Here is a 12,971-nt window from a genome sequence, read left to right as displayed (position 1 = left end):
GGTTTGTCATGATGGAAAGAGGGAAAGGCATAGCAAGTCATGAATATGGTTGTACAAGCTTAGAACAGGAGTCCACAAACTTTTATGTAAAGGGATAGATAGTAAATATTTTGGGCTTTGTGGACCACAAAAGCTTTGTGACAAGCTTTCTGTCACAGTTACTGCACTTTGCCATTGTATCATGAACACAGCCATAGAAAATAGTAGACAGATTGGCGTGGCTGTGTTCCAATAAAGCTTTATTTATGGACAATGAAATTTGAATTTCCTATCATTTTCACGTCATGAAATATTATTCTTCTTTTGATTTTTTTTAACTATTGAAAAATGTAAAAACTATTCTTAATGCAGGTCATACGAAAACAGGTGGTGGGCTGGATTCGGCCCCCAGGCAGTAGTTTGCCAATCCCTAGCTTCACAGTAGAACAAAAAAAAGTTTATGTGCTAAGAGCTTGAGTACGTAGTTTAAACCACAGACTGATGCAGAGGCCTAATGGAGAAGAAAGGGAAAGAGTGAAGAGGATGGGACTTTATAAAAACTCTTAAAACGTAAACGGCTTGTGCAAAAAAGTAAGAGGAAAAGGGTTAGTCAAGTAGGAATCCAACATGAGACTCCTGATTCCTTAGTTGACCTTCTTGCCACTGGAACACAACTGATTCATTCATTCAACAAATATTAATTTAGCACCAATATGGGCAAGTACTGAGGCTTTCTGCCTAGAACCTGAAACTATAAAAGAATAGTTTCTCATTTATTCTCTGAAATGAAATTAAGTAATGCTAAGAGTGGTTATTTACTTACTTTAGTTAACAGATAATAAGTTTTGGTATGTTATGGCTTTATTTTCATTCATCTCTAAGGATTTTCTAATTTCCCTTGTGATTTCTTGGACTCATTGATTATGTAGCAGTGTGTGGTTTAATTTCCTTATATTTGTGCATTTCCCAAATTTCTTTCTATTATCGACTGCTAATTTCATTCCATTGTAGTTGAAGAACATGCTTTGCATTATTTCAATCCTTTTAAATTTATTGAGGTTTGCTTTTTGCTATAGCATGTGGTCTATCCTGGAGAATGTTCCACGTTTACTTGAAAAGAATGTATATTCTGCTGCTGTTGGGTAGAGTGTTCTACAGGTGTCTATTAGGTCTAGCTGGCTTATGGTTAACTCAGGTCCTCTATTTCCTTGTTAATCTTCTGCCTAGTTGTTCTAGCTGTTACTCAAAGTGGACTGTTGAAATCTCCAACTATTATTGCTGAATTGTCTATTTCTCTTTTCAGTTGTGTCAGTTTTCCTTCATATATTTTAGTGCTTTATTGTTAGGTACATATGTATTTATAGCATTTACTTATTTTTTACACTTTCTTGATCCAAAAAGCATATAAGTGGTTACAGTATAGCAAGAAATCATAGATTAGAGTAGATGAGAAAGAAAAAGCGAAACAAGAGTAGGAACATGAAATAGACTTTGTCTTCTTGTTCACTGTTGTCCCTATGTGAACAGAGCCTGACACATAGTAGGCCCCTGTAGGATTGAAATAACATCAGGCATGAGGTTAACACAAAAATGAAGTTATACATATTACAGGCACACCATAAATTTGGCAGCCAATCATAGTGAAGACTTCATTGGTTATACAATTGATAGTGAACCTGAGCTAAATAAAACGAGAAGGACTTCCCTGGTGGCACAGTGGTTAAGAATCCGCCTGCTAATGCAGGGGACACGGGTTCGAGCCCTGGTCCGGAAAGATCCTACATGCCGCAGAGCAACTAAGCCTGTGTGCCACAACTACTGAGCCTGCGCTCTGGAGCCCGGGAGCCACAACTAATGAGCCTGCGTGCCACAACTGCTGAAGCCCACAGGCCTAGAGCCCATGCTCCACAACAAGAGAAGCCACCGCAATGAGAAGCCTGTGCACCGCAACGAAGAGTAGCCCCGCTCGCCGCAACTAGAGAAAGTCTGTGAGCAGCAACAAAGACCCAGCGCAGCCAAAAATAAAAAGATAATTAAATAAATTTACTAAAAAATAATAATAATAAAATAAATAATTAAAACGAGAAGATACCGAAAACAATGGAGAAAGTTCTTCCAAGAGTCTTCACTAACATTTAATTATAAAGATGCTAAACTGACCCCTCTGTCCTGAACAGAATATACGCCTTAAGTTTTGGGAATCCTCCCTGCCAGGAATGATGCTACAGCTTGTCCACGTATTTACTGCCATATGTGATTGTGCAAATTGTGCACTGCCCCACTGCAGGAATGGCCATCCCATTGTAGTCTATGCAAATGACACCCACCACCCTGAATTTGGGCAATATACAATCTGTGCAACCATAGGAGGTGAACCCACAAAATCTTTGATTGATCCCTCCCCTGACAAATGGCTCCCAGTTTATTTAGGGGCATTGTGGTGACAAAGGAATGAGGAACAGCAAAGCGTCCACAAGGAAATCAAGTGACTGATCCTCATCTTTGGACACAGCATACAGACCAATTGTATTAAATAGTTCTTTGAAAAATAGAACAAGGTGATTAGGGATATGCTTAAATCTCCAACCCTCAGGCTGACTGGAAGGGTAAGAAAAGGGTTTGTCACATTTCCCAGGCTAGTAGTTTTCTTCCTGTGTATAGGGAGTGTACTAAGTAACACAATTACACAAGGGAAATACTAAAGCTCATATTTATGCCTGTGGTGTGTCAGGGGAGAAAGGATGTGCTCTAATTATGGCACAAAAGAGAAGCGACCCGCAGGGGGCCCCCACTGGAAGAAGCTGAGGTTGGCTTAAACTGAGCAGCAGCTTGTGGGCATGTGTGCTGGTTCCTACAGGTCTTCAGGGAACTCTTCCCAGGTGACTTAGAGCAGGCCTCAGGCAAAGTACAAGAGAGAATCTCGAGTTCTAAATGAGATTACATACGGACCTGGAAATTACTTACATACAGACCTGGAAATTACACCTTAGTTTTTAAGGAGTGTTGACATCCCGGCCAAATTATTCAGGAACTCCTCTCTAACATTATTCCTGTGTGGGTCTCGCCATCCTCACCACATCTTCAGTAACTAAAGCCCGTAGATGGAACAAAGAGAAGCCCCCTTGTATGCCAAATTCCTCGCCTTGAGTCAGCAGTGCTCTACTAGGGTAGTGGTACAAGGTGGGATGGCACCCTGGGAACGCAGCCTTTCCAGAGCTGATTGTGACAAAACAGGTCACAAAATCTCACATTTCAATTTTAAGTGGTATAATTGGCTACCCTCTTGGTGGCGGGAATGGAAGCTGTTAGCTCTTGAAACACCCAACATCCTCTTGCCTTGTCTTTCCTTTACCTGTTAAGCCAGTGTCATTCCAGTGGCAAACATGGTCAGTATACTCATCTGTAGGTCATCCAGAATACCAGCTTAATTCCCACTGATGTTTGTCACGCTTTTTATTGTCCACCGCCCTAACAAAGCTGCCTCTGATGTCACTGGCCACATGAACAGTGCTTTAGTAACTCACATGTATTGGGCACTTACTTTACGCTGGGGACTGTGCCAAGCAGTTTACATTTATTATCTTTTTACCACTCACAGTAAATACATGGGGTAGAGTCTATTTCTATCTCTGTTCTATGGATGAGGAAACAAGTTGCATGAAAGTTAATTATCTTGCGTGTGTGTGTGTGTGTGTGTGATCGAAGACTGGGGCTAAAAGGACCTTAGAAATCATTTGATTTGATCCTTCACTTTACAGATGAGGAAAGTGAGCTCAGAGAGGTTAAGTCACGTGTCCATGATCACACAGCCAGGAAGTGGCAGAGCTGATCCCCAGCACAAGGTTCCTTCCACCTCGGAACTATACCATCTACCATTTTAGGTTAACACACATCACCCTGGCCTCCTCTCTGTGAGTCTGGGGCCCAATCTTTTATGATTTGAGAATTTGTGCCATCCCCAAGTGTGCTGTCATCATGCAACCAAATGTGATTCAAAACAAGGCCGGGGCGGGGTGCGTGGGGGGCGTTTTGTGCTCTCTCTGCATCAGATTGATGATGAAGTCAAACTTCATGACTCAGAATACGCAGAAGCTCTCCAGCCCTTAACAACTTTCCCCACAGGAAACCTTGTGCCAGGTGCTTGGTTACCTTTTGAGTTCTTCGTGGGTGGCAGAGAACGCTTCCAAAAATAGATCTGTCCTCAGCGCTGTCAGAAGAGGCTTGCAGCCTAAAAATGTCACTCCCTTCTCCCTTCCAAAACACAGACATCACTGCCCAGGGCGTAGCCCTTCCTTACTAACCCAGCAGGTGCCTAAAGATAAGCTTTCCTCCCACCTGGAGTCTAGACTTCCTTTATTGGGGAAGGTAGAAAAGTGTCTCTTGCCAGTAGGAAAAAAACACCTTTCATATGAATTTTGGCAAAAATTGCTCTTCTAAAGCAAATAGATTTCAAGGAAAAAGGTGTGGGTCTCTGACTTAGTCTTACCTCCTGAAGATCAACTAAAATGGATAATGTATGTAAAAGTACTTTGTAAACTGCAAATACCAGGAACTATCACGTGCTTCTGCCTGTGGTCCCTGCATCTCCAAAATTGCAGTGAACGGAAGGGATGACTTCTCTAGCGAGACCTCTGGTGACACAGATTTTCCAGCCACAGAGACCCAGGGAGTTTTCGTGGCCTGGGCTTTCTGTGGGTAACTCCTTATGTGCTGAGATGAGATTAGGACCACTGCAAAAAGCAGTCCTGAGGCTGGACTGATGCCAGCTAAAACGGGGTGCAGGGCGCTAGAATGAGCAGAAATGAATTCAACCAGACAGCAGAATTGAGGAGACTGGGAGAGAGCATTGTTCAGCCTTGGGCGGACCTTCCAGTTGAGTCTCTTCTGCTGTGTTAACCTGGAGTTGGTCTTAATACAAAGACCTGTTTGCTAGCTTCTTGCCAGGGGCATGCGATGCTTGAGCTCCGTGGAACACCTTGTCATGTCAGAGCTGTTTTCAGTTCTTTTATTTTATTCATGTATTCATTCATTCAGTAAATAGATTGTTAATTCTTACTCCATGGGCAGCTTTCTCTGTTTCAACAAACCCTTCCATTTTCTGCCCACATACAAAGCCCACATGCAGTGAGTATAGTTTGAAGGTAAACAGGTTTTGTTTGAATAAAAAAGTAAAGATGTGCCTCTTTCTAGTGTACCCAGCCCCTGCCACCCTCCTGCCTCCACACCATAAACCAGAGGTCACTTAGGGGATATTTTCTGGGTTTGGGAACCATTCGGCTCCTGGAAAGCACTAGTTTCAGAAGGCCAGCGTACTCTTTTCATAGTATTTTTTATAACATTATTACAGTATTTATTGGGCACCCTTATACATAGCTCCACGAGAGATTCTGAGGGAATATAAAAAGCAATAACAACAGTAGCAACACAAAGATATATCATTAAGAACAAGAAGTGTAAGATGTGGTCCCTGGGCTTTAGGTACTTAGAATGGGATGCCCAAAGGCAGAGGAAACGCATGTGACTCATGCCACCTATCCCAGGCCCCAGATAGATACCAATAATTGATCACAACACTCCCACCGAGGTCAAGGCAGCTCAGAATCCTTCTCAACACAGTGCTCTGAATCACCACTGCCAGTTGTCTGGAGTTGGCAGGTAAAATACAATCCGTCCACCTCCTCTTTCCATCCCTGTATTTTTGACCAAGTTCAACAGAAGTTCAGGAAAGGAAGAAATGATCATATGTGCTACAGTGGCTGGGAAAGATGCCACAGGGGAGGGCAATTTTAGATCTACCCTGAAGGACCGATCAAATTTGAGTAGAGTGAGTAACTAGTAAAGAGGAGAGAGGAAGGCTATTTGCAGTACTGAAGTTTTTTGCATTTTTTTAAAAAGGTAGTCAAATCTATGTCTCCTTTTTTTTTAAACTTCTTGCTTTAATTTAGGAAGATCTTTCTCATCCCCAAGATCATGAAAACATTCACCTATATTTTCTTCCAATACTTTTATGGTTTTCTTTTTTACATGGACATATTTGATCCAGTTCAATTTATTTGGGGACAAGGAATATGATAGGAATCCATTTTTTTTTTAATGACTAGCTAGATCTCATACCATTTGTTGAACAATCATTTAAAAAGTCTCCTTTATTATATACAAAATCTCCTTATATACATGTGCTTATTTCTGAACCCCTGATTCTTTTTTCAGTCATCTGTTCATAAGTTTATTGTGAGTCCTGAATTTTAGAAAACTCAATTCACAAACTCAGCATACAAATTAGATAAACTAAGGAGATGGGATTCTTCAGGCTGCAGGTAGTAAGCTACCCTAACCACCCCTGAAATGATTCAGTTTTTCAAAAGCTTAAGTGTATACATCTCTTTTATTATGTAACAGCTTTATTGACATACAACTCTCATACCATACACTTCTTCCATTTAATATGTACAATTCAATGGTTTTAAGGATATTTGCAGTGTGGAACAATTTTAGAACATTCCCATTCCCCCCAGATCTCCAGGTCTGTGCAACCATTATATATTTTCTGTCTCTATGGATTTGCCTATTCTGGATATTTCATTACCAATGGAATCATATAATATGTGGCCCTTTGTGTCTGGCATCTTTCACTTAGCATGATGTTTTCAAAGTTCATCCATATTTTAGCATGTATCTGTACTTAATTTCTTTTTTTTAAATTGAGATATGATCTATATAACATGAAATTAACTCTTAAAATGTACATCTAGTACCCTCATTATGTTGTGCAACCATCACCTCTATCTAGTTCCAAAACAATTTCATGACCCCAAAAGGAAACCCTGCACTCATTAAGCTGTCACTCCTCACTTGTCCCCCTCCCCCGACAGCCTCTGGCAACCACTGATCAACTTTCTGTCTCTATGGATTTGCCTAGTCTGGACATTTCATATAAATAGAATCATACAGCATGTGACATTTTGTGACTGGCTTCTTTCACTTAGCATAATGTTTTTGAAGTTCATCCATGTTATAGCATGTGTATCCATACTTCTTTTATTGTTATTGTTGAATATACCACACTTGGTTTATCCATTCATCAGTTGATGGACATCTTTGTCATCTCCACTTTTTGGCTCTTACGAATAATGTTGCTATGAACATTCGTGTACGTGTTTTTGGGTGAACTCTGCACTTCCTTTAAAAGGGGCGTTATCTTTTGCATAAAGTCATATAATTCCTTGTAATACCAATCCTGTGAGTCATCTTTTCAGGATATCAAAAAGTTCATTTCGGGAATTCCTTGGTGGTCCAGTGGGTAAGACTCCGTGCTCCCATTGCAGGGGGCCCAGGTTCGATCCCTGGTCGGGGAACTAGATCCCACATGCTACAACTAAGAGTCCGCGTGCTGCAAGCAACGAAGATCCCGCGTGCCACAACTAAGACCCGGCACAACCTAAATAAATAAATAAATATTATTAAAAAAAAAAAAGTTTATTTGCTCCTAGCTTTGTTTCTTTTCTTTTTCTTTCTTTCTCTCTTTTTTTTTTTTTGGCTGCATGGCTTACGGGATCTTAGTTCCCTGACCAAGGATTGAACCCGGCCCCCCTGCAGTGGTAGTGCAGAGTCCTAACCACTAGACCGCCAGGGAATTCCCTAGCCTTATTTCTTTAAAGCCAAATGTAATTTCATTTGCGGAGGCCTTGATCCTGTCACCCTATGCTAATTTGAACCACCACTAAGTAAAGTAAATTAAGAAATTAATTAAGAAAACTGCAGTCTGGTGAAGGACACGGCTACGTGGGTGTACAAAAAGATCTGGTGATAAAGATGAGGGTGACACTGAAGTACAGTGTCCAGACTCACTAACGCTACCCCTTTTAAGTCCTTTTCTTTGCAGGAACAGGATCCAGGTAACTTCATTCATTTATTTATGTACCAGAGGTTCAAATTTTAAACTAGCTTAAACATTTAATAGGTTTTGCCCGTTAATCCTGCCATGAACAGGATTGCCGCAGAAAGGTTCAGTGAAATAAATTAAAGAAGCAAAACAAAGTCAGACTCAGTTTTTTTACAGACCCAACTCCCCCACCAGACTCTAAGTTCTTGAAAACAAGGCCTGCATCTTTGTGGTGGGAGCACCATAAAAGTACTCTATTTGTTAAATGAGAGAATGAGGGAAGGCGTGTCTAGAATCAGATTTCTAGCCTTTGCCCCACTCACCTACTCCCACCCTGTTGTTTATGCTCCCCTGGAGACCCTGGTTTCACCCAGTTCTAGGGGACAAATCATGGTCTTTCTGAGGCAGGGGAGCTGGAAGACTGTCTTTAGCATTTTGGGGAAGGGAGGGGGCATCCACAGTAGAAAACCAAACGAACCTGTTCGGTCATAATCCTTCATCTGCCAATTTTGAGAGGAGAGTGATTTTGTTTTTTTATCCTTTGCAGTTTGTACTGAGAAACAAAAATGAAAACAAAAGCAAACGAAAAAGTCTTTAAATACTAAATCAAAGCGACTTGACCAAACCCCAAGGGTGCCTGTGGAGGTGAACAGACCTAGCATTGTAAGCCCCCAGCCCTCCTCCCAGGGCTCCATGACCCCTCAGTTCTGGCTAATTGCAGCTCTGGGAGAAACAGAATAAACAGATGGTTCAATGCTGTTATTTTAAGCAGCACCAAGTCCGGTCAGTCAATGCTGGCAGCAGACAGTGCAAGAAGCACCTTCATGGCCCAGACGGCCATGTACTCTGCCATACATACTGAAGACAAGTTGCAGGGAAGCCCAAAATGTCCTTTTCAGGAAAACACCTCTTTGCCCTTTGTTAGTGAAACCTTGGCAGACATGCCAGGCCAGAGGTGACACGTCTATCTGGAAGTGCCTAAAAAAAATCCCACAGTGCCTTGACTTGAAGCAGCAGTCTCGATGTGCCAGTGGCTGGCTCCTTTGTATTACTTGGCAATCAGTTCAGATGTCACCTCCTCGTGGGGGGGGGGGGGGGCTACCCTGGTACCTCACACAGCCCTTGAGACCGTAGAGATGAAATCGCTCTTCTCAGCCCGCACAGTGCCCTAGTTCTTTCTCCTTGGCCACAGGAGCTCACTAACGGTGAGGGGTGGCAAGGCCACCATCTGAAAGGGGGGTGGCGGCCCTTTTGATTAGTTGGTACTCAGTTTTTCTCTGGCTTTAGCTTCTATTCAGATGAAATAATGATGATTTTCTTCCCCCTGTCCCAGAACAAACAGAGCTGTGACTTAACGTTTGTTTCCCAGTGTTCACTGCTAATTTCCTGCACCATCAGGTTTCGTGTTCTCTCGCGTTTCCATTAAACCTAGACTCCCCCGCCCCGGGGATGTTGGCACATTGTGGGGAGCACATTGTGATGGGCTGGCTTGCTGGGGGTTGGGAAGAGGCTGGAAATAACTTGAGGAGAACTTGTCCCTCGGCGACACCCACCCATGGGAAACTTGTTCTTCTGACTCTCACCCTCAACCCCCAAGGGCAGCCACGGCTCACCAATCACAGCCAAGCCTGGAAACAGCCTCTGGGTTCTTCCGCATAGCACTCCAGGCAGTCACCACCACTGAACGTAACTGGCGGTATTTGGCTGGATTTATTACAATAATTGGAAAAGAAAAAATACATCTGTCCCCCAAACTGGATTCAGTTACACTGTTGCTCAGATCGTGTTCTCTTGCACTGTTTCATGAATTTTCCCATCACCAAAGTCTGTAAGGTGAGAGGGCCCCTTGTTCTTTTAAGGAGGAAGGAAAATCTCTCTGAAAACTTCTTTTCAAAATAAGTTTGAATATTTTTTAAGCATGGAGAAGTACAGAGGAGAAAACATTTAATGGCCCCTGTTCTCACTGCCCAGATCACTCCTGTTGATATTAGATAATTATTATAATGTTAGAATAGTAATACATGTATAAGTTTTGAAATTTTAAGCATTAAAGTATAAAATAATATAGAAGTATGAAAATATAAAATAAAGTATAGAATAACAAGTGATAACTTCTGTTCCTGCCCTTCTTATGGTAACAACTATTATTTATTAATAATTTTTTATGAGTCCTTCCAGAAAAAGTGGATGTATATATATACACATTTTTTAAAAAATTTACCAAAAACAGGAGAGAGATAATGCTCTACATTATGTTCTGTACCTTTTTTTTTTCCTTCTTATTAAATAATATATCTTGGCATTCTTTCCTGATTCACCTCATTCATTTTATCAGCATATGGTTTTCTAACATATGGATGTGTCATAATTTAATCAGTACCGTATTAATGGCAAAACATCTTTTAAAGACTTCATTGGGCCCCTTGGCAGTTGATACACTATTCATCAAAAAGACAGGAGGGACCGCTATTTCATTCATTTACTCAAACTCCTATAGATCCAAAGATTATTCAGCTTGGTCCAGAACATCTGGCAAATACAACTACAAAGCAAAGCATCAGCAGAACTGGGGTGGGGGAGTTGTATGAAAAAAGCCATTTGTAATGCACCAGAGTGAAGATCACTTGCAAAGATCATAAGCAGTAAACGTCGACAGTCCTAGAAGACTCAGTCACGTGATGGGGTCAGGTGGTATTGTTCTGGGTGACATCAATGCAGCGTTGCTTCACACAGACTTTGGATTAACAATATCTCAGAAGCCTTCCGGCACTGAAAATGCTTTATTTTATTCCTAATGGGTTATTTACTACAGCTGCTGAGTCCACTGAACCAGCCGTGCTTTCCTATCACCAAGGTACCTTGAGATCGATCGATCGATCAATCGATCGATCTGTTTATCTATCTATCTATCTTTATTATTTAAATTCTCCAGGGAAGAGCTCTTTGCTTTGTAATTCTAATTCTGCCAAGGATTTGGGGTGATCGGTTCAGGTGAAACTGAAACTAGCCTCACTTTACCACTTGTTAACTGTGTGCCCTGGGGCACGTCACCTAACCATCCTAAGCCTATAAAATGGAGATGATAATACCTACCCCATAGGGTTGTTGGGATGATCAGCTGGGACAATTTATGTCTATTCCTATAGACACATGGTATGCTCCCACTCGTGTATTTAAACACGTATCTAATACATGAATCTGCAAAGAGAGATGTCTAGGAAGATGTTTACCAAAATGCTAACCTTGGTTTTCTCTGGGGGTGGGATTTCTTAAGATATTTTTCCTTCATTTTTTCCCATACTGCTTGGGCTTCTTTGTTTTGGGGATTTAAGTTTTGGGGTTTTTGTGTGTGTGAGTTTTTTTTTTCTACAATGATTAGGAATGATATTTATAAAAACCATAAAGCCATTTTCAAAATGAGATGATAATGCATTTAAAAGATCACATACAGTAAGTGCTTAATCAATGGTAGATTTTGTTTTGTTTTGTTTATTTATTCATTTTATTTAGGCTGAGCCGGGTCTTAGTTGTGGCATGCAAACTCTTAGTTGCAGCATACAGGATTTAGTTTCCCAACCAGGGATCAAACCCGGGCCCCCTGCATTGGGAGCGTGGCGTCTTACCCACTGGACCACCAGGGAAGTCCCAATGGTAGATGTTATTACTGTGAAGAGCTATGTTGAAAAGATGGCTTGTTCAATTCCAGAAAATCACAATTTAACTATATTTAAGTCTCAGAAAGCCCAATTTTTAAGAAATTAGGCTTTGGAATCAGACAGTCCTGGGTTTAAATCTCAGTTCTATATCTCTTTTTTCCCCTCTCAATCTTTTTAGATGCTACGTCTTAAGCAAAACATTTCACCACTTATAGCCTTGGTTTCTCCATCTGTAAAATAAAATGCTTTTCCCCTTATCCAATCACCCAAAATCCTACATAACCTTCAGACCACTTGGTGTTTCCAGTTACCTTGAACACACAGAATACCTAGAATACTTGTGACTTTGTAGTGGGTCCTGGATACAATAATAGAACCTAGTCATGCCAACACAACTAATTTCCTACACAATATCTACTTCCTTTTCTCTTTACCAACAGAACCTGGATTTTATGCAGGGCAGCAATGTGCCCAATTAAAAATGCTTACCTCCCAGACTTCCTTGCAGTTAGGGGTAGCCATGTGACCCAGTTTGACCAATGAGATATAAGCAGTACTCATATGTTTCTTATATATCACAAGGAGCTTACAAGAAAATTGGTGTATACCTGATCGAAAGGGAGATACTCATCTGATATATATTCTCTGCCCTTAAGTCTTCCCCCTGTTCCCGCCTGAAGCAAGAAAATGACATTTAGAGGAGCAGTAGCCATCTTTGCAACTATAGGAGCCACACACTAAGAATGACAGAGCAGGAAAGCAGAAGAAGCCAGGTCCTTGATGAATTCATGAAAATGCTGTCCAAATCCTGGACCACATACTCTAGATTTCATGTTGCATAAGAAAAACAAACATTTAGTGGGTTAAGCCACTGTTGTCAGGATTCAGTTACATGCAACCAAATGTAGTTCCAAGTGAATACACTACATTACAGGGTTTCTATGAGGAGTCAAATAAGATAATGTTTGTCAAGTACTTAGCCCAGTGCCTGAAACATGGGTATAACTTAATACATATTTGTTGATGAGTTCCAATCTTGTCCTAGTAAGAGGGAATTAGGAATTGGAAATCTTTTACAGAACATGATTTCCTAATAGAAAGTTAGGAACTTTATTTGTTCATTTGTAAAGTTCTTAGAATGATGCCTGGCACACAAGAAGCACTTTATAAATATTCGATAAATAAATACAATCCTAACAAATGCTTATTAAATGCCTACAATGTGCCAGGCACTGTTCTAGATGCTTGCAAATACAGAAATGAAGAAGACAGACAGTGTTCCTGCCCTTATGGTACCTTCATTTTAGAAGGAGCAGCAGGAGAGGAACGGTAAGCAAATAAATAAACAAGAAACTGTCATGAAAATAAAAGGATGGTGTGATAGAGATACGAGATCTCCTCGGGTTGGGTACACAGGGAAGGCCTCTTGCAGGTGGTGACCTTGAAAGTAAAAC

This window comes from Balaenoptera musculus, chromosome 3, assembly GCF_009873245.2.
Source record: "Balaenoptera musculus isolate JJ_BM4_2016_0621 chromosome 3, mBalMus1.pri.v3, whole genome shotgun sequence".
Lineage (NCBI taxonomy): Eukaryota > Metazoa > Chordata > Mammalia > Artiodactyla > Balaenopteridae > Balaenoptera > Balaenoptera musculus.
Note: the sequence above shows the minus strand (reverse complement) of the source record.